At 33.2% G+C, this 21,570-nt stretch overlaps 1 protein-coding gene across 1 annotated transcript in view; it reads right to left on the bottom strand.

The window, feature by feature from the left end:
• LOC141454703 (uncharacterized) overlaps window positions 1-19,808 on the bottom strand; it is a 670,160-nt gene extending 650,352 nt beyond the window's left edge. The window contains exon 1 of the mRNA XM_074129221.1: window positions 19,291-19,808. The gene's annotated coding sequence lies outside the window, so the exon portion shown is untranslated. The remainder of the gene's footprint in view (window positions 1-19,290) is intronic.
• Window positions 19,809-21,570: the final 1,762 nt, after the last annotated feature.

Raw genomic sequence — 21,570 nt, 5'->3', positions numbered from 1 at the left:
AATATAAAAAGCTATGACTGAACCAAGTACTTTGACCAATTAAATTTAAGATATTTCAAAAAAGTGCAGTGAACAGATCAAATGTAATTCATTTAACTTTCTTGTATAATCCAAATCAGTTAACCATGCTTATCTTCAAAACTGCATTTTTCTAACTAACTGTACAGAAAAGATCTGTCTTTACAAGTTTAAACAGATGAATTGAAGAGCTTGGTGCAAAAAGGAGTTATCTACATTTTTTTTCCGAAAATGTGTTTAGTGGCGCCCCCTATTGTATGTTCAATTCTACAATCTTTTGGTGCATAAACGAGTCTTTATGCAGATTCGTTTTATTATTACTTATTCTCTAACCTAGGCTAGATTTGGAGCAAAAATGAGTTTTCTACTGCAGATAACTTTCTTTTGCTCCAAACAGAAAAGATGACGCCATCAATCAAACAAAAATTTTTATATTAGGTTTATTTAATGTTGATATTAGGTAGATATTATTATTTTACTTTTTGACAGGCATAATAATATATCTAACATTCGCTTCGACAAGACACAAAATGCCACTTAAAAGCTCAAAAACAAGAAATCTGTTGACTAAAGTACTTAATATGTTTTACTGAAAATTATGATTTTGGTGCAAAAAAGAGTTAGCTGCAAAATAACTTTTGCTTATAGCAAGCTTAAAAAAATGCCCTAGAAAGTTGAAATTGAGCCCCAAATGACCCCCATCTCAATATATTAACTAATCCTTTCAGCAGACGCAACATAAGGAATACATCTTAAAGCATATTTAGTTTTTTGTCCCTACTAAAAATTTTAAAAAACTGTAGATAATAACTCCTTTTTGCACCAAGCTCTTCAATTACAAAATTCTGAAAGAAAAATACCAAAAAAATCGTCTTTTGCGCAATTACAAATCAATTAAAATTCCAACACAGTTTTCTGGCACGCATTATTGCAAAATATTGCTGGCTTACATCTAACGATAATTGTAATACTTCCATGTAAATATTAAAGTACGATATTACACGAAAAACTTGAGCTATTACAATAAGAGATTTTATTACTCTTGATCATTTTTATCGCGTTTTTTTTTTTTCTTTTATTGAAACAGCGTGCAATATATATTTTTTTGAGTAAAAGTATGTAGTAACACATATAGGGAAAGAAAAGATTAATGTAGTCCAAGATAATGTGTATACTTCAGACTCCAGAGTGTGTCAGACTGTAGCGTTGTGAGATTTTCAACTTGTATTACCCAAGACTTTCTAGGGCGATGAATGATGGCTCATTAATGATAATGGACGTTTCTTCTCTCTCAGCCAGTGCTTCCCTCTCTCTCTCTTATGTTCATTCTTCTCATGTCTGGTATTAGCTGCAGACTGAGAATTGTGGGCCGTGCTTCTTTCTTTCTTCGTCTTCTTCTACTTCTGCTTATCTCTTGAACCACCTCCACTCTCCGTCTTGCTGTCCCCAGACCAAACTATTGCCAACTTTTTTTCCAAAAATATAAAAATCATTAATTTGTATACTTACAATAGAAAGTATTGAACAAAGCCAAGTAAAAAAAAGAAATTTTCACTAAAGAAATATTAATACGCTAGACCAGCGTTTCCCAACCAGTGGTACGCGAGTTGCTGGTTGGTGGTACGCGAAAAATAATCAATAATGGCGGACATAAAAAATTTAAGCATAAAAATATCATAGAAACGTTTTTACCCAATAATACATAAAAAATTATTTTAATTAATAATATTATACAGTGAAGTTGTTAATATGTACAGTAATAAGGTTAGTCTATCTCAAAATATACGAGAAAATATTTAACAGGATTAAAAATTGTCTTTCATGGAGTATTTCCCAAAACCCGAAAACACAAAATGAATAATTGAATTTCAAATCCCTTCTATAAAGAAAATTTAGGAAAAGCTACATCATTATCAATAAAAAGATAAAGAAAATTTAATAGAATTATCATGTGACAGAACTTAAACGATAACTATGAGAAATCTGGTTTTAGAGACTGATTTTAATGAGTGAACTCTATCCAAGCAACATTAAATTTAATTGGTACTTACAGGTAGTTGGATGCTTAAAAGAAATTAATGTAGAAGATTTAGGCACAAATATAATAATCCTAAAGAAGAACTTTATAAAATAATTAATAATTTTAAAGAGAAAAATATGTACGTAATTTTTAATTGTTTAAAACTAAGATCTTACACTTTACAAAGTTTATAAAGTGAACATGAACTTGAACTCCTTTGTAGCAGACATATTGTATCTCTATACAAATAAAGATGATAATAATAATAAAATAACGCATTCGGAATAACAAATTTCACGAAATACCATCATTTTTACGAAGTGGTACAATTTAGCATGATGTACTACCAAGTGGTAGGCGAGCCAAAAAAAAGGTTGGGAAACGCTGCGCTAGACAAATAAACAATATATGTAGCAAATCTTCATACACTTTTAAATCACAAAATTGACAGAAAAGTTTTGGATTGACTATATACTTATTGTTACTGATGTTTAATGAAATACTGTATTGACCTGGAGTTCTTAATTGTGCGAATACTGTTGTTACTGCTAACGGTAATCTATGCAGAAGGTATTTCTGAGTTTGAAAACTATAGTCATATATCTAAGTTTTTTTAGATAAAGTTCATATTTGGATAGTACTACAGGGATTTTTTTTAAAAAAAAACAACGGGATCTTCTATAAACAAGACATGAGCTTGATCTACACTCTGCAACAAAATAGAAAGCGGAGAGGAATCAATTATATTTAGGTAAATTATGAACTTTAGGCGTAGTCCCTGAGTTGCTCAAGGCAAGCTTTTGCGTATCTATTTCCATTCATGCTTAACTATTTTAAAAGCCAGTTCATTATTATATATGAGTTGTACCGATCTCCAACCTTATTACATAATTAATAAAAATATTAATTTTATAGTATTATACAATACTAATTATGCTTATCGTTCTACTAAATTATTCTGATGTATGTATTACCTAGAATCCATAGTTTTGGGTTAGTGGTGCTCATAGAAAAGTCGTAAAACTAAAAAAAGTAAAGAGAAATAGATGAATAAAAAAGAAGTAGAAATCTATGATTGGTGGCTAGATTCTAATAGTTATCTAGTCTATCCATTATGGCTCAAGGTTAGTGGTACATGGTTCATCTTTGTGGTCTGCTGGTCTGAGAAACACCATTCGTTCAACTCCACAATATCCTCTATTCTGTCTAGGAGCTCTGATCATAACGCTGGAATAGTTTTTCTTTTCTTACAAGCTGACACATCAATTGTAACAAGACTTGTTGGTAAAATGGATGATATTATCTTCTGTATGATTGTGTTATTTTACACGGCATCTTTTTTTATTCATACGCTTGGAAGATATTTCCACCTTTATTCAAACATTGGTAGGTCCCCCATTAAGGAAAAATATTAACTTTACTAAAATGAGTTGTTTTCTGTCAATTTGTACACTCAACAACAGTTGAGGAAATTACCACAATTCTGGGTATTAAAACTAATTGGCAAATACATTTCCTGTACCGGAAAATTCGAACAGTTCACTTTAACAAATATTATGCACATTCTCAGCCACTTTACAGTAAGTGTAAACTTAAAATATGAATATATAGGTTTCGTGACAGTAAATTATTAAATTAAGGATTCAAGATTGGCGAGGAATCGGTCAAATAAAAAAACAACTCGTCTTTTTGTCAACGTTTCGACAAATATATTGTCTCCTTCAGGGCGTGGCTATGCGGGTTGGTTGAGTTACTGAAAACAGTTTTCAGTTACTACAGATCTGGAAGCGGAAATAGGCTAGGGATACTTCCTTGAAAGGTTTGGTAACTAGGAGGTTACAAATATAGAACAGATGATTCCTCAGAATGTTCTCCTTTTTTTAATCAATTTGAAAGAGCACACGACAGTCATTTTCTTGGACTTCCAAATTTGAAACTTTTAAAAAAATGAAAAAATGATGGTTTTCTGATTTCCATTGAGAGATTGTTAAACTTTATTATTAAATATGTACAATTAATTACAAAGAAAAATGAAATACCAATTTAATTAAACTTTAGCCTTCACTAAAGTTTAGGGAACGCTTAGTATTGGGACAAGGATAAAATTTGCTGGGAACAAAAGGATAGAAAAACTGCAGCGTTGGATATCTCTTCAGTTGCATATTGAACAATCAATTTGAGGAACCAATCTTTAAGAGCAAATTCCCTTAAATTTTTTATTTTTTTTAATCTTTAATTGAAATTTGCAACTGCAACAATTGATGCAACAAGCAAATCTGATATAGTATAACTACATATGTCATGAATATGGATAGAAGAAGGCACCCAGTGGTGTTACTCCATTATCGTGGACATACGTTAGTATGCTCTTATGATGAGAGTAGTTCGCCGGGCCATCTTCTCTTCAATCTCCTTACAGGATTACCTGGTATTGTGAAAGAAGATAGCTTTTCAATTAGAGGGTTAGGATGAGCTTCAGTAGAGAAATGGAATTTTGAGAAACGAGTTTTAGCAAGATCTTTAACGAAAGAGATTTTGAGATTACTATTATGGTGAGATTAGATACATAGAATGGAGCGTTAAGAAGTTTTCGAAGTATTTTCGACTGTAATGTCTGGAGGCGTAGTGAGTTTGGAACGCTTAGTCGATCCTCATACTTCGATGACGTATGACCAAATAGATCGCAGTAACAGTAGATATAAGAGTCTTTTGTTATGTAGGTTAAGTTTAGATCGTTTGTCCAAGTAGTCTGGCGAGAAGTTTTGTAGCGTTGGTTAGTTTCTTGTCTTTTCAGTCTAGTCAACCGTTTGGCTAGGTACAGTCCAAGGTAGCGTTCTTTGTCCACAGTTGGTACAAGAGTTTGGTTCATGAAGATGGGAGGTAGGATTGTTCGTCTAAGAGTAATTACTATATATTAATTAATTTACCAGAATTACGCCAATTACAGCAACCATTTAATAAACGATTTAGGAATATTATATTGCAGGCAATTCTTCGAAGTGGATTTATAACTTAACAACTTGCGGCTTTCTTGTCTAGGTAAGCATTTTGAGCATTTTAAAGAGCTTTAAGATTCATTAATTGATTGACTTAAACACCTACACGTTGATGGCCAACTTCAAATAAGAATTTACTTTGAAGAACTGAATAGTTCTGCTACCCTCTCCAAGAGTGCGCTTTCTCAAAATATTATATTCAGAGTAAAACGCTTTGTTTCAACAAACAATGCACTACGACCAAATTGCTAATTTGGTTAATAAAATAGTCGCAAAAGACTTTAAAGGAGGAAACATTTTAGGTGACAAAATTTCAATTTAATAAAATTGTTAACAAAAATTTCCCCATAAAACAAATTATCTATTACAAATTACTTTAAATAATGGTGACCATAGTTCTGATCTTTTACAAAACTACAATAAATTGTTGATAGTGTAAAAGAAAAAAATAAATAAATACACTCTTAAGGTATAATAGAAATCCAAAGGTAGGTGATTGTGTGCGATAAGAACACGCGTTTTACCATATTTAGTATTTTCTATCTTGGCTAATAGGGGATACTGTTGCAAACCAAACCAAAAGAGAACAAGTTTGGCCTGTAAGCTACAGTTTCTTTCTCTACTTAATTACAATTAGATAAATTATAAAGATAAATCTGTATCTCTTTAAAGAATTCTTTAATTAATAATAACTTATTTTCCCAGGAAAAGTACGAAAATTTATTGGAAGCAAGGTGGACAGCCTGCGTTTAGTGTTCAGAGAGATCGATCCAATCTGGCAGATGTTCTAAATAATTTTATCTGCAATCTGATGAATAGAAAATTTGTTTTTATTTCTCTCACTCGGTAATGAAAGCGCTGCGATCGAGTGAACATTTTGAATTTTCACCAAATTTATCCCAATTATGAGGTCTTCTGAATTCGAAAAGTGGTTTTTTATAAAATTGTCTTTGAATATTGGGACAAAAAATTGAAAACTGCAGTAAGTTGAAGCTATAAATTTAAATTAGGGGTTCACCAGAAGATCTGATAGAAATGTCGCGATCTATATTCCACTAAGTACCAATTAGAAATAATGGATTATATATCGTCTAACCTATACAGTCGGCTGTTAATCTAGGATAGCTCTGCCCTGTACTGCATTACTATCTTAGTCTCGGCTTATGTTGCTATTGATGACTTTCTTTCCGATGGCCATGATCTAGAGGAGTTTTTAGATAGGTTTGGGTCTTTCCCAACAGACACATAGTTAAGATTTAATAGCTTCAACAGCAGATTTGTGAAGATTTGGCGTAAATTATTGAGTCATTTGGCACTTAGGAGGTCCAGGAGGAATTTTCCAGGTACAGAGGCGGTAGACTAAAGGATTCTGATGTACAGATTAAGTGGTACGGAATCTCTTTTTTTTATAGAGGACTGAGGTTATGTCGGTCAAGTAAGGAACATTAAGATCATTATGAATGATTCGGTTGGATTCATAGAAGAGAGTATTGCCAACTGGGCGGAGGATTTTTGATTTCAAGATTGGAATTCTTAGGAGTTCAGACAGCTTGGCAGCACCCAATAGTTCGATGCCGTAGATCCATTTCGCTCTAAGTAAACTGTTTTGTTCAAGAGGCGTTTCTTCTCTAGCGATAGTCTGGATCTGTTGTCTAATAGTCTTTGAGCAGTATCGTGAGTTCATTTCTTGTCGCTTAAGTCGAGTATAAGGGTTTCCATGTTAGTCTTTTATCGATGAACAGCCCAAGGTGGCAGACGACATCAGAAAATAGGAGAGGAATATACACTCAACAGCAAAAAAAACCGGACACTCAGATTTGGTCTCATAATTTTGTTAAATACGTTAATCTTTTTAATTTATGGTAAGAATTGGTTTATTTATGTTATTTACAAAAAATCTGCCACAAATGACTAATTTTTATTAATTATTAACACAAAATTGTAAAATAAAGAAAAAATAAGAAATTAACACATTTTTTTTAAACTTTATTCTTCATTTTTATCAGGTTTTCTGACCAGGGATGTTCTTCTAATAGCGGGTATTTCTCCCTCTTCTACGGCGAAGGGCCCTAATCCTGTCAGGCATAGAAGAAATTAAATTTTAGACGTACTCCACCGGCAGAGCATCCCATTCTTCACAAAGAGCAATTTGGAGCTGATTTAAGTCACTAGGAGGAGGATGACGATGTCTAACACGCCTTCCTAAATCATCCCATAAATTTTCTATGGGATTCATATCAGGAGTTCGTGCAGGCCAGTCCAGAACTGTGATTCTCACTTGCTCCAAGTATTCGGTAACAATTCTGGCGGTATGTGGGCGAGCATTATCCTGCATCAAAATGAATTGGTCACCAATAAATGGAGCCAACGGGATCACAGCCTCTAGGAGCACTTCCTCAATGTACCTCCGAGCAATCAGAGCCCCCATTATCAATGAAAATCAGTTCAGTACGGGCGTGGAAATTGATTCCACCCCAAACCATAACTGATCTCCTTTCGAAAGGTCGTGACTCGCGAAAAGTACATTGAGCAAATCGCTCCCCTAATCGTCTCCACACTCTGTCTCGATCGTCTGAGTGGTATAGACCAAAGCGAGACTCATCTGTGAATAAAACTGTTCCCCATTGCTCTATAGTCCAATGAAAATGTTGGTCGGCTAATAATCGCCTTTCTCTACGATGCCTTTCCAGGAGTTGGGGCCCTGTCGCGGGGCGCCTTGCTTTAAGTCCACGCTCCCTTAGTCTCCGCCGTACTGTGTCCGAGCTAACACGCGTATTTCGCGCCACTTGAAGCCTGTCCCGAACCTCAGGAGCAGTTAAATGACGGTCTCTCAATACTGAGAGCGTGATAAATCGATCGTCAACTTCAGTTGTGGCCCTTGGTCGGCCACTGCCAGCCCTCCGCTCGTAACTGCCAGTCTCCCGGAAACGTCGGAGTGCATCATTAATGGCGGACTTCACTACTCCAAGGGTTTCTGTGATAGATCGGACGCTCCGGCCTTCTGTTGCCAAGGCATCATCAGGCTACGTCTACATTCGAAAGAACCATTATTCTGGACCAAAATGAAAAAAAATCACGTCTATTAATGACAGAAAGGCGCGGTTAATAAATTAAAGATCTTTAAAGATGCGAAAACCTACTTACAGTTTAGAAGAGTTCCGTCAGGCAAATGCAGCCTCAAGACAAATAAGCCACATCTGAGTCTTATCTCGTGCCCTACTAATCCTGACGGGATTAGTTCAATGGACTTAGACCCTTCCTTCTCTGTAATAACCAGATTACCCACAAAAGCAAACACATTACTGATAATCAGCTTTTAATATAAAAAATATTAAGTGTCCGGTTTTTTTTGCTGTTGAGTGTAGTTGTAATATAGTACAGGCAGTGTTATTTTACGAAGAATGAAAGTAGTATTTATTTTTATTCTCCATTCATGAAACCATTTCTGATCTTCTAAGATAGTCTAGGTCAGGATCAGAGGAGAGGACAACAGTGTATACTTCATAGAATAGAAGGCCTAAAAAGCTCCCAGACAACTAGTAGCAATAAATAAAAAACCGCCTATGAAGTCTGTGCCTTAAAGTACTGCAAGGCGTCTTCCTTCGCCGTATTATTCCGTAGATATTCTGCAAACTCAAATTTCCCGAAGTTCTCAAGTACTCCTTTGAGAATAGAGCTTTCCAAAAATGCAGAAACCAGTATGATAATCATAATGGTACACCGAATACCCAATGTTGTCATTACTATTCTTCAACATAACCAAACGAACTATCCATTCAACTTCTTATAAATAACTGGTACTACCCTAACAAATTTAAGAGATAACACACTTCAAATCCTCCTGCTTAACTTCTTCTATGAATAGCTAATCTTGTGATTTCTTTCTGAGGATTGAGAAATAGCTAGGATCTGGAGTGTGCAGACAGGACATAAAAGAACATTTATTAGATTATTGTATTTGAAAAACCCGCTATTTAGTAGTTGAACAGTTCGAAGCAAAAGTACAAAAAAAAATAATAACAAATAATTAACCCAGAATTTAGAAGACTAAAGAAAATTTCAACATTTAAATAATGTTAATAAAAAGGCCAACAATAAACGTGCAAATTAATTCCTGGTAGATAATTTATGCACTGGTTTGAAACAATTGAATTTTCCCGTCATGTAGGCGTGTTAACTTGGAAGGGAAGAGAGCCGCCTCATTAAGGTCAGTAATTAGATTGAAAGAGCAGAAAAACTGTTTACCCAGTCGCATAATTATTAAAAATTAATTATTACGTTTTTTTAGCGGCCATTTCTTTATGTTGCTATATTTTAATAAAATGAGGAGGGGCTGTAGAATAATGTATAAAAATTATGCCAATGAATTTTAAATTTTCACCAAAAAATAATAATCATAACAATGTATGTATAAAATAAGTGTATTAAATATTGAAAAACCTTTTATGAAATAAATAAATACTAATTAATGTTCAGAAATGCGTAAATATATGTAAAATATATTAGGGAAGGTATTAGCTATACGGTTAGCGTATTGGATTCCCACGCGGAGGTCCCGGGTTCGAATCCAGCTGCTGGCTCTTAGATTTTCTCTTTCTCTAACGAGAGAACACTGTCCGGAGCAAATGGGGCAAAATTAACTCAATTTTACTTCCTTCTTATTTAAAGAAATGAGTTTGCTAGTACAAGTCACTCTTTTACTAAATTCTGTTGTTAGTATTATAATTATAGCGCATGTTTTTTGTCTATCAGCTAAAATTGGTCTTTAAATTGATAGATATCTAGGAATCATTCATTTGACTTTTAAGTGACAATTTAAATGTAGTTAGTAAATTGAAATTGAATTTCGCTGAAGTCAAGCCGTTAATAGGCAATCAGGGCCTACTCTGGTGAAAGAACTCAGAAAATTGATATTTTCAGTTTGAAAACTCAATTTCGTAAACTTGGCCTGATCGCAAGGACCACCCTTTTTTACCAAGTAAGAGAATATAATGAGTGAATCAATCATTTGCCTAACTTACAAAAGTTTTACAAGTTATTTTAGTTTAATTTTTGTTTTATACAAAACACTCAGCCAAGAGATATTTACAAATTACTGGTCATTGTTAAATATTTCAGACTGCGCTTTTCTGAATCATTTTACCTAATTTAAATACAAATCAGCCAGCTACAACAACAACAACAAAGTAATTTTAAAATATAAAATTTTATCTAAATAAAAAAGATGATCCTGTGCCAGAATTTTGCTCATCAACATGCTTAGAAGTTCTGTCTGATTGTGCTAAGATTAAAGGCTAAATAGTACATTCTTGCACGTTCATTCGCGCAGTTTCTTCATTTAAAGATATGCGCTTATAATTTTTAATAGATTAACGTTGTAGTTTTCTTTAATTTACAAAGCTTATTCTTTTTGCTCATTTTGTTTTGTAGAAAGTAAATGATTTTTTTTTGGTTATGGTTAATTTCTTGCGAATAAATATTTTGATTTATTATTATTTGAAGTTTTCCTTTAAAAAAACTATAATTTATTTTTATTGTTATTCATTTTTAAAAAATTCTATATGGCCAGGAAGTAGTAAAAATGGTAATGATTTGTAGAATTATTTATTGCAATTACTGTAAATTATTTTGTCATTTACTAGAAATAAATAATTTATGGAAAACAACAGTAAAATGAAATTGTGAAAGAGAAATTTAAACATTGTGAACACAGTTTTCTCTGAGCTCTATTACATCAGCTTGGTCGGGCAGACACTTTTCATTCTTGTTTTTTAAGTACAAAAATATATACAGGATGAACCAGTAAGTAATGTCCATAGACCTACTGTGTGTGTAGTACGAGGGTCGTTTGAAAAGTCCGTGCAAAAATAAAAACTACTTAATTTTTTGGGGTAAACCTTTTTTATTTTTCAACATAGTCTCCTTTTAGGCTTATACACTTCGTCCAACGCTGCTCTAGTTTGTTGATCCCTTCCGAATAATAGGATTTGTCCAAGTCTGAAAAATAGCCATTCGATTCTGCAATCACCTCCTCGTTTGAATAAAATCTTTTTCCCGCCAGCCATTTCTTCATATTGGGGAACAAATAGTAGTCCGAGGGAGCCAAGTCTGGAGAATAGGGGGGATGTGAAACGAGTTGGAACCCTATTTCCATTAATTTTGCGACCACAACTGCTGAGGTGTGAGCTGGTGCGTTGTCGTGATGGAAAAGGACTTTTTTGTGGGCCAATCGTGGGCGTTTTTCTTGCAGCTCGGTTTTCAAACGGTCCAATAACGATGAATAATATGCACCAGTAATAGTTTTACCCTTTTCCAGATAGTCGATGAGAATTATTCCTTGCGAATCCCAAAAGACAGTCGCCATAATCTTTCCGGCCGAAGGAACGGTCTTCGCCTTTTTTGGCGCAGATTCCCCCTTGGTAACCCATTGTTTAGATTGTTCTTTGGTCTCAGGAGTGTAGTGATGTATCCATGTTTCATCCACAGTGACGAAACGACGCTTAAAGTCCTGCGGATTCTTCTGGAACAGCTGCAAACCGTCCTTGCAACACTTTACACGATTTCGTTTTTGGTCAAGCGTGAGCAATCGCGGCACTCATCTTGCGGATAGCTTTGTCATGTCCAAATGTTGATGCAAAATATTATGTACCCGTTCATTCGAGATGCCCACAGCACTAGCAATCTCATGCACCTTCACTCTTCTGTCATCCATCACCATATCATGGATTTTATCAATGATTTCTGGAGTAGTAACCTCAACAGGGAGTCCAGAACGTTCAGCGTCACTTGTGCCCATTTTGAAACCACTTATAAACTGTTCTAATCGAAGTTGCAGAGTCACCATAATATTTTTCAAGCTTCTCTTTAGTCTCCTGAGGCGTTTTGCCTTTCATAAAGTAGCGTTTAATCAACACACGAAATTCTTTTTCGTCCCTTTTTTGAAAATCACTCGACTTCCTCGATTCAAACGAATGCCAAACACAAAGAAATAGACCGATCTGGCTGAAACTTGGTGTGTGTTCTTCCAAGAGATGCTACTAACTAAACATAACCTCGATACGCGCCAGTAGTGCAATCTCTCTGACTTTGCACGGACTTTTCAAACGACCCTCGTACATCTAAAGTGGAGTTCAATGACGTATTGGACAACTTCATATATTCCATTGTTCTTGAGTGGCGTCACTTTAAATTTTTTTTTCTAAAATCATTACTGTTTTTTCCAATAAAAATGTTATTACTCAGAAAGTTTTAGTCCGAATTCGATTCTGGATGACACGGTTAGAAAGACAGATAAATTTTCTAAAAATTGATACCGTTTTGAAGCATAAGTTATTCTCCAATCAGCCTCAATCTTCCTCCTGGATACTGGAAAAATAAAAATAATCGAAATTTTTAAGAAAACTCATTAGGCCCTTATGGGGATCATTGTCAGACCTAGGTGCTGGCACTTTTTAGTAAAAGTTTCCTTGTTCAAACGGTATATCATTTTCCTGGATTCCTTTTATCTTCGTACGAGAAATTACGTTTGTTTTTGCAAGAAAACGTGCTCACGAGCACTCAACAGTGTTAGTTATCAAGTTGTTTAAGTCATTGAAAACTCTTTTAGATGGACCAGTAGTCAATTTTTAAAGTAGATTGTCTTAAAATAAGGAAGTCAAAGGTTACAAATTGCACTTTAAAAAAAGAAAAGGTTGTTAAGGTCTATTCACATTCTTTTCTTTTTCAACAGTGTAGTTCAGGGAAGGGATTAGCTATGAGGTTAGCATACTGGACTCCCACGCGGAGGTCCCGGGTTCGAATTCAGCAGCTGACCCTTAGATTTTCTCTTCCTAAGAGCTTCTTACAGCTCACTGTCCGGTGATGGACAGTGTTGTCTATAACGAGAGAACATTGTCCGGAGGCCGGCAGTTCACTGGAAAAAGCTCTGGGCGCTAATAACCTCAGCTGTTAATGCGCCAAAAAAAAAAGAAAAGTAGTGCGGCTAAATTGTAGAAAACTTAAGAATCCTCACGCTATTTTAATCAAAATCTGTATATTTCTCACACATAACACATTTTACTCTTTTTAATACTATATAAGTGGAAAAAAGTCCAGGTGCTTCATTAAAATTAGTTTTAGATGAAAACTTAAGCATCTCCCTCTCACAATTTTCTTTTTAATTTTTCAAATAAAGTTTATAGAACAATTATAATAGGTTTTCAATCAATAACTCAGGTTAAAGAGAATTACCATAAAATGTTTTGATTATCTGAGATTATAAGGCCTACCTATTTCATTTGAAAATGCAAACGATTACATTTGTTTGTATGACCACAGAAATATAGAATTGAACTGAGTCTGGACTAGATGGCTATAAGAACAAAACAACTTCAGAAGGGTGATGTCCTGAAGAAATAGCTTGTATTATTTACAATGGCAATAGTTATTTACAAAAGATATAACAAATTAAAGTGCCAGGTTTGTAGTTTGAGAACGTAAAGCGTCTTAGGAAGGATTTTTCGGCTCCAGTTTAGTCAATTTAGGCTACGCAAAAAGTAAGTGAGTAATTGTACGAACTTTAGAAACTGTGTAAACTTCATAAAGAACGGTCGGCTTTTTTGTTGGATGGATAATTTGGAGAGGATGGAAAAATAAGGAATAGCTAGGCTACTTTACAAGACTCATTCCTGGTGCCAGACTGAAACGGGGAAATAATGGCTTACGTCGGTTGGACGATCTCTAGTGAGATCAAATGCAAAAACAGAGTTTGAAGATGAAAAAAGTCAGAGCTAGTGATAGGCCAGGCTATTTTAAGACTGAAGAAAAGCAGCCCAACAAAAAAAAAAAATACTCGTAAAACAAACCAGCATCTATGCTTAAATACAATAGATGAATAGTAATTATCGATATATTAACTCCAAAACAACAAACCTGACTTAGTGTTCCAGAAAAACAGATGAAATTGGCGTACCTGATACGATATTTCAGTATCCGGCGACCGCAATATTACATCACAATCAAGGGCATTTATATTTTTCAACAACAAAAATTTAAAAATAGTTATTTTGTATTTACTTTTTTTTTTTATAGCAGGTCTTTTTGAAATTCTCGTTGGCAAGAGTATTTTTTACTCATAGAAAGTGGCCTCCAGCTTTAACTTTAAGTGGATACGACAATGCCAAAGGCACCGATAAGAGAAAACACGTTAATTTGGTTACCAAAAAATCCTACCGCATCAAGATAATTCTTGTAAAAAACAAAACGTACCATAAACCCATGGTAAATTAAAAATAATCAAAATAATAAAAAGATCTCTGTGATTACAAATAAATTACCTATTTATTTTATGAATACATATTATTCAATAAAAAAAATCAGGCGGGAGTGAAAAGAGAAAAGTAATAATGTATACTTGAGGAGAATTCAAGATATGATTTAGTAATGAGATGTGGGTAATTCAGATAAAAGCTTAATAATACTATTGTAAGATTTCTTGGAGGAGTTTCTACGCTTAAGGGCAGGATTCAGCCCAAGCTTTGTCTAAATTTAAATACTGTTATGACACAATAAAAATTTGGTAAATCCATTTTGAAGATTTTTTTCCGTGATAAACTCTAAATATAGTATTTATAAAATTGTTTGGCCACTTATGTATTATTATTGACTCAAGATGAAAATATAAAATCAAATTAGGATCAGAGTGACTTGCAGTATCGTATCGTATTTGTGATTAATTTTGTAATTTCTTGGCGTAAATTGGGCAAAAAAAAAATTGCATACGCTGGCTAAGTTAAAAGTTTTTTCAGAGATGAGACTTTCCCAGTTTTACAGATGAAGTTTCGTGTACATCACTGAATTGTAAGTATTCTTATTTTTACATTGAACAATAATAAATTGTTAGAATTTAAATATTCTCATTACAGCGACTGAAGCCACAAATATTTTTCTCTTATTTCTTGCATCCTACACCAGGGGTTGGCAACCCGAGGCTCGCGAGCATGCGGCTCTTTTATCCAAATTTTGTGACTCTTCAGCCTGTCCAAAATATATCGTATATTTCAATTTTATTGAAACAAATGAAAATTTCATTTACTAAAGTAAAGATATTTTTCAAAAAGAATTTTTTTCTGCAACCAATTAGGAATGTTCTCATTACTCAATTAAAATCAGCTGTGTAATGCCCAACTTCCCTCACTAGTGGGGAAAAATTCCCATTAGTGCCACTTTCCTTACTAGTGAGTGGAAAAACTTTATTGTGCTACCTTGATATAAGAAGTTTTGTTATTAAATATTTTCTGTAAAACTTTAATAAGCTTATTTAACGTAACTAAATAATTAAAAAACGAATATTAAACGATAAAATAAAAATTGAAAGGAATATAGAAATAAAAATAATACTTTAATAAATCATTAGATATTTTTAATTATAACAGTTAAAAAGGTTATAGTGTTACCTTATAGAAATTTAAAATGGATTCTAGTGATTCCTGTTTAGAAATCACTCCTCCTCAATAAAAGAAACAGCAGAAAATGTAATAAGTAATGTAAATACGTAAGTAATGTAAATAATTGTAATATAACAATAAATGTTTATAATAAATAAATTACTTTTTGTAGACTGTAAAAATGAAATTTTTAATTTTATTAGTTAATAAATCTAATGGTTGCAGAAAAAATATAATATTTAACTCGAGTGTAAAGTATTTTCCTCACACTCGGCAATTTGCACTTGCACTCGCCTCGCTTCGCTCGCTCGTGCGTGCAAACCCTGCCTCGCGTGAGGAAAAGTACTACTTTCCACACTTGTTAAATAAATAACTATTAAATGAGATTTGGATTGAAATTGAATAGAATTATATTAAAATACAGTATGTAATATATAGGACTGCCGCCATTTTCATTCTAATACAGGTTTAGTTATTATTTATTTGTTTATTTACTTTGCAATATGTGAAAATAAATATATAAAACATTTAAATGTTATTGAATATCGTAAAATAATTGTTTGTGAATACAAATGTTCTACAGAGTTTTTTACACTACCATCCTTGCGGCTCTTGGTAAGATTTATTAAAATTATTTAAGAAGAAATGGCTCTCTACTTGAAATAGGTTGCCGACCCCCTGTCCTACACCAATTAAAACAAAATAAGATCTCACTTTTGTGATAATTAATCTCATTTAACACCCAAGTATTATTGCTTTGAAAATTTAACTGCTGTCCAGTGATGGCCAAGTAGAATCAATTAAAATGTTAAGTTTCACTAATCGTATCGTTAAGAAAGATTAAACGAGAATTCAGGAGCAAAAAATGAAGTCCAAATCTTAAAAAAAAAATTATTAGCAATAAAGTTTGGCTCGCTATAAAAAGCAATAATGAGTTTAATAAATAGTTTAATTAAGTTAATTGCCAATAAAAATTTTAAGCAAGGGAAATTTTCAAAATAAACCAATAACACTCGCTCATAAATTTTGTTTAATGGCTGCAACTCCCATTCATATTTTTTTTTTTGTATCCATCAAAAGATGCTTCAGTTTGAAGCTTACATTCATCTTTAGAGTTTGCTTCTTCAAATATAGAATTCATCACTAAGGCAATATCAGAAATAATGTTTTTGTTTTTACCTGCCAAAAAATCATCGATTAATTGTGGCAAACTCAAATTAATATTAATTAAATCAAAGCTCCTTTAAATAGAATGCATTTATTTTATTTACGCAGACTTTTGAAATCCTTACGGAAATTTCCGAGAATGAAATTGTATCGAGAATTAGAATTACTGATGAAGATGGAAAACAAAAATGATGGAAATCTAGTTTTCTTTACCATTATTTCCTCGGTTAGAACACAAATTCATTTTCCAAAAAAAAAAAAAAAAAAATTATTCAAAATGTTCCCTTTTCTTTTAAAAAGCGGCAAAACCAAAAAGAATAATAATTAATCAGGATTTAAACCAAACCCTTATTTATGATTTTTTAATCGATATTCATGATTTTATTTCAATTAATACTAATATCATTACAGCCGTTTAAATGAAGTTTAAATTGAAATAATATTTGAAGGACGAATTTTTAATAAACTTATATTAGTGTTAACTGGACTTTCACTGAATTAACTTCCGTTTTAGTGTTAAAACTATTTAAAAAAATTATATCGATTAAAATTAACTAAAATACAAAAAAAAAAGTTATTATTACAAGGTTACATAAAGCTGAAATATCTACCAATTCGTAAAATTCGCGTTGTTTTTTCACAATTTTAAGAGAACTGAACACAAAATTTTGCATTTCCAAATTTTAAGTTGAAAATAAACTACAGAGAACTTATAAGCAGCAAATGATTATTACATAAATTCGATTAATAATATATTTTTTGTAAATGATTTAAAGCGCCTCAAACATCTCATCATCCGGACAATAAGCAAGTAAGAAGCTCCTAGGAAGAGAGAAAACTTCTATGGGCCAGCAAAACTGGATTCGAACCTGTGATCTTCGCGTGAGCAACCAATGCGCTAAACGCATAGCTAATACATTCCCTATGAAATATAAATTAATGTTTAGAGTTGTTAATAAATCGATTAGCGCATTATTCCGATAAATAATGTGAATTGAATTTAAAAATAATATATAATTGTATTGTAACAGCAACTAGACAATAAATAACTTTTTTTTTTAATCGAAATATTTATTTATTTAATAGATTTTGTTATTATTGATCTATTAATGTTGGAGAATTGATTTTAAAGTTTTTTTTTTTAATAAAATCTTATTTTTTTTATTAACACGTACCAGTTTGCCGTAGTGTTGAAATCACTTTAAGCTAATACTAAACGCCTTTATAAAAGGGGGCGTAACGCATATATCTCTTAAGGAATTTCAGTTTACACCATTTTAGGTGATATTAAAAAAGTTAAGGCAATATTTTTTAATTAAAAATTATTAATTTGTTCAATTTCAAAACTAGAAAACTTCCGACTTTACAAGGGCACTTACTTTTCGTTTACTTAGTTTTTTTTTAAATTATTTCAACAATAATTAAATTTTGTTTTAAATTAAAAAAAGGAGGGTGTTAAAAAAAATTACTGAGCAAGCTCCATGAGACGTTTATAATCGTTAAATTTGTCGAGGTTGTAAATGAACGATCGGTTAGCAATGGACATACCAAAATGCATTTAAAAGGGTTAAAAAAAATATATAAAAATAAAATAAACATTAAATGCCAGACGTACATTGGGGTTCAGAAGCGCACATAGCTAGCAAAGTATTCAACCTCATTTTATGTGCCCTGGAGTATCTATAACCTTTAAAGTCACACGATCGGGAGGGCTTTAAAGCAAGGACGGGACACCACCTATCACGATCACACAATTCAGACGAAAAGATTTCCTAACCGCATCGTGACAATGTGTCCCCTTCTGGACAAGAACGTTAATAGAAAAATTATATTTTCTTACATGAACTGTACGGACAGAATTTCACGAATAAGTAGCATTAATATTATTTCTTGTTCAAAATGTTTTCACAAAAGAAAATTTAATAATCTATTTTTTCTTTTTCTTTATATTTTCCGCTTGATTATTTTTGTTAAATTTACGACAAGTGATCTTTGAATTATGTAAACCATATTATTGACTCATTTCCTACGTTTCTAGGCAGGGTTTACGTAAAACTAACGTAAACTACTTGGCGTCCCACGTACAGATCAGGATTTTATTAATTTAAAGCAATAAATAATCACGAAGAATAAAATAAAACAGATTATAAATTGAAATAAGATTAATTTTTTGTTTAATTATATATTTTTTTAAATAAAATAATTATAACTAATTCCAACTAATTGTAATAATTATAACTAGTACTTGTTGTTTTCCAAACACACCCTCCAAAAAAACATAATTTTATAACGGAATCTCTAATTTAAATCAATAGGTAAAAATAAGGATGTCGTAAACGAAATCTCTTATATACCAACGTTAAAATTACTTGGCCGTTTCTAAAGTTTGTTTAGATTTTGTCAGATTTCTGGTCTGGTTTTTATTGTTACACGTTTAACTGAATTCGATTTAAATCGATTAAACTTTAGGTGATTCAATCCGATTTTTTTTTTTCCAAGTCTTCACAGCTATGAGAATGACCGGCTAAAAGTTGAAGACGCGTTAAAGTTGTAAAAGAAATTAATTATTTAAGGTTTAGGAACGAAAGATTAAAAATGCTGAACCCAAATCTTTTAATATATCCGCGATTGAATTTTGAAAGAATAAGATAAATAAATTTCTTACCTTGCAATGTAGAATAATCCAACTAATAATCGTTCTTCAAGTCCTTTAGTCCTTTTTAGTTCAAAGTTACACTTAAAAAATTCACTTTTTTTTAGTTAAATAATTGAAAAAAATTTAATGGTCAATTGCACTGAACACTTAAAATTTTTGCGGTGTCTAAATAAACGCGTGAAACGCCAATTCCGGTGCCGCTTTGCCTTGTATTTCCGGAGTGGGAGAAGCAGGCGATTTTTATTTAAAGTGCTGCGTTGATAAACCTCCCCTAAAAAACCAAAACTTACGAAGTAATTAACTGAACTTAAAAAAAAAAAACAAATACTTGGGTGAAACTAAGCCAAAATAATTTTACCGGTAGGTTTCTTTGCTTGTTATAAAAATAATAGATTTTTTTTTTTAAAGAACAAAAGAAAAACCAACTTAGAAGAAGAAGAAGTAGTTAGAAGAGGGAGAAGGTAAACTGTACTGAAGAGCAACGTGACGGTCACCTGGCAGAAAGGAATACTGAGAAGTGGCTGTTGGCTGAGGAGCCCAGTCCCCCACAGACCTACATCGGGGGTCCCCACTTATCAGTGCGAGTGTTTGTGTCCGCCCCTTTTGTCGCTCCACTTTAACACAATTTGACTTTTTTTTTCTTTTCTTTTGTTTTAATTATTTCCCCCTCTACATCCTCTAACTACCCCTTTAATATTTTATTTATTTATTTCTTTTTAAATAAAATTATGGATAACCTCCTGACAAAGTAGCTAACACTTGAATCCTAAGAGAAGTCTACGACTGCCGCGTTGAATCGCGTGATATTTTACGTCAGGAATGTTATTTTATCCAATTTCTGGCTAACCTAAGGCTTTAAAAATATTAATAATGATCAAACGAACTTTATATACCGCTCTACTTGCCCCAATATGGACGGAATACAACTCTACGGAAGCGTTAAAAAATCGAACATCAACCGACTTCAGACCTTACAATCAAAAATTCTAACAATAGTTAACGCTCCCTTCTAAGTCTCCAATCATACTATATACTCTGATCTAAATATTCCTCTCGTCTCTGAAATAGCCAAATCTCGTTACACAAAATTCCACTCAAATCTACAGTCACTACAACCCTCTGATCCACAACATGTCTACCACAACATTTCCTTCAAATCCACAGCGCAGACTAAAGCGGCGGTGGCCACGCGATCATCTCATCATTTAACGCCGACCTCCTAGGATGGTTGCTGCGTATGTTAAGCTTGCCAATCTGGCGAACTAACTGCTTCCATCACTGGATGGTAGTCGTTCACTCCACTCAAGCCCTTGGCGCACATGCATGTGCGCGGATATGTATGCGTGCATGTGTATTTGTGCTATCCTTATCATCTCTTTTGCTTGTTGTATCTATTACAGTTGCAAAATAAATAAACAAATAAATGATACGTAATAATCATTTAAAATTTTAAGAACATTGCCTGCTCTATTCCAATAAGTAGATCTCCTTCAGGAGTTTTGGCTACATGAGATACTCGTATTTTGCCAGGACACTATGTCTTGTTGTTTCCCCTTTCTAACATAATCCGTGCTGATTATACATATAGATTTGTGGACAATAAATAGATAAATAAAAATAAGATAAGTTGATAGATATATAAACTTTAATTAAAAATGGCTGGAACTTTATAACCTTCTTACACTGCTTACCAACGTTCAGGTTAAGAAGATTATATGAAGAAATACCAATAGCTAGTAGGCTGAATAAGAATTTGCTTTCTTTAATGTCTGTAAGCAGGAAATGGAAGGATCTCAGGTGGAAATTAAGTGGAAAGTCTGTCGCAAGTACAAGGAATTAGTTCTTTCTTGTCTGGAGCTCCTTCATGTTACTACTACAGGACAGGCTCCAGGTGGGAGTAGGCGTAGAGTAACATCGGCCTGATGACCTCACTTTGTAGAGAAGGAGTTTGTCCTGAGTACGGTCATCTTCGAGTCTCTTGAGTGTAAAGGAAATGGTAGTCTTGTAGTCGAGTTTACCGAAATTCAATTTGTCCTGAACGTGTTTAGTGAAGGTCAACTCGTGATCCAGTGTTAAGTCGAGGTACTTGTCTGGGACTAAGGATAATATTGTCGTTAGATTAGATTAGATTAGACTAGGGCGGCCTCAAGGCCTACGCCACTGCAACCCATTTGGATTTATTGTGGCTCCCCTCACTTTAAAGCTCACCCTCCAGACCCGTCATCTTAATCAGACTCTTAATTCTGGAGAGCGACTCTTGGGTAAAGCTCACAGGCCTTGGTTTTTCCT

The sequence above is a fragment of the Rhodnius prolixus genome, unplaced genomic scaffold (genome assembly GCF_049639745.1).
Source record: "Rhodnius prolixus isolate KJV_2025 unplaced genomic scaffold, Rpr scaffold_9, whole genome shotgun sequence".
NCBI classification, from domain to species: Eukaryota; Metazoa; Arthropoda; class Insecta; order Hemiptera; family Reduviidae; genus Rhodnius; species Rhodnius prolixus.
The sequence above is the reverse complement of the archived record's forward strand: the minus strand, read 5'-3'. Positions and strand labels throughout refer to the sequence as shown.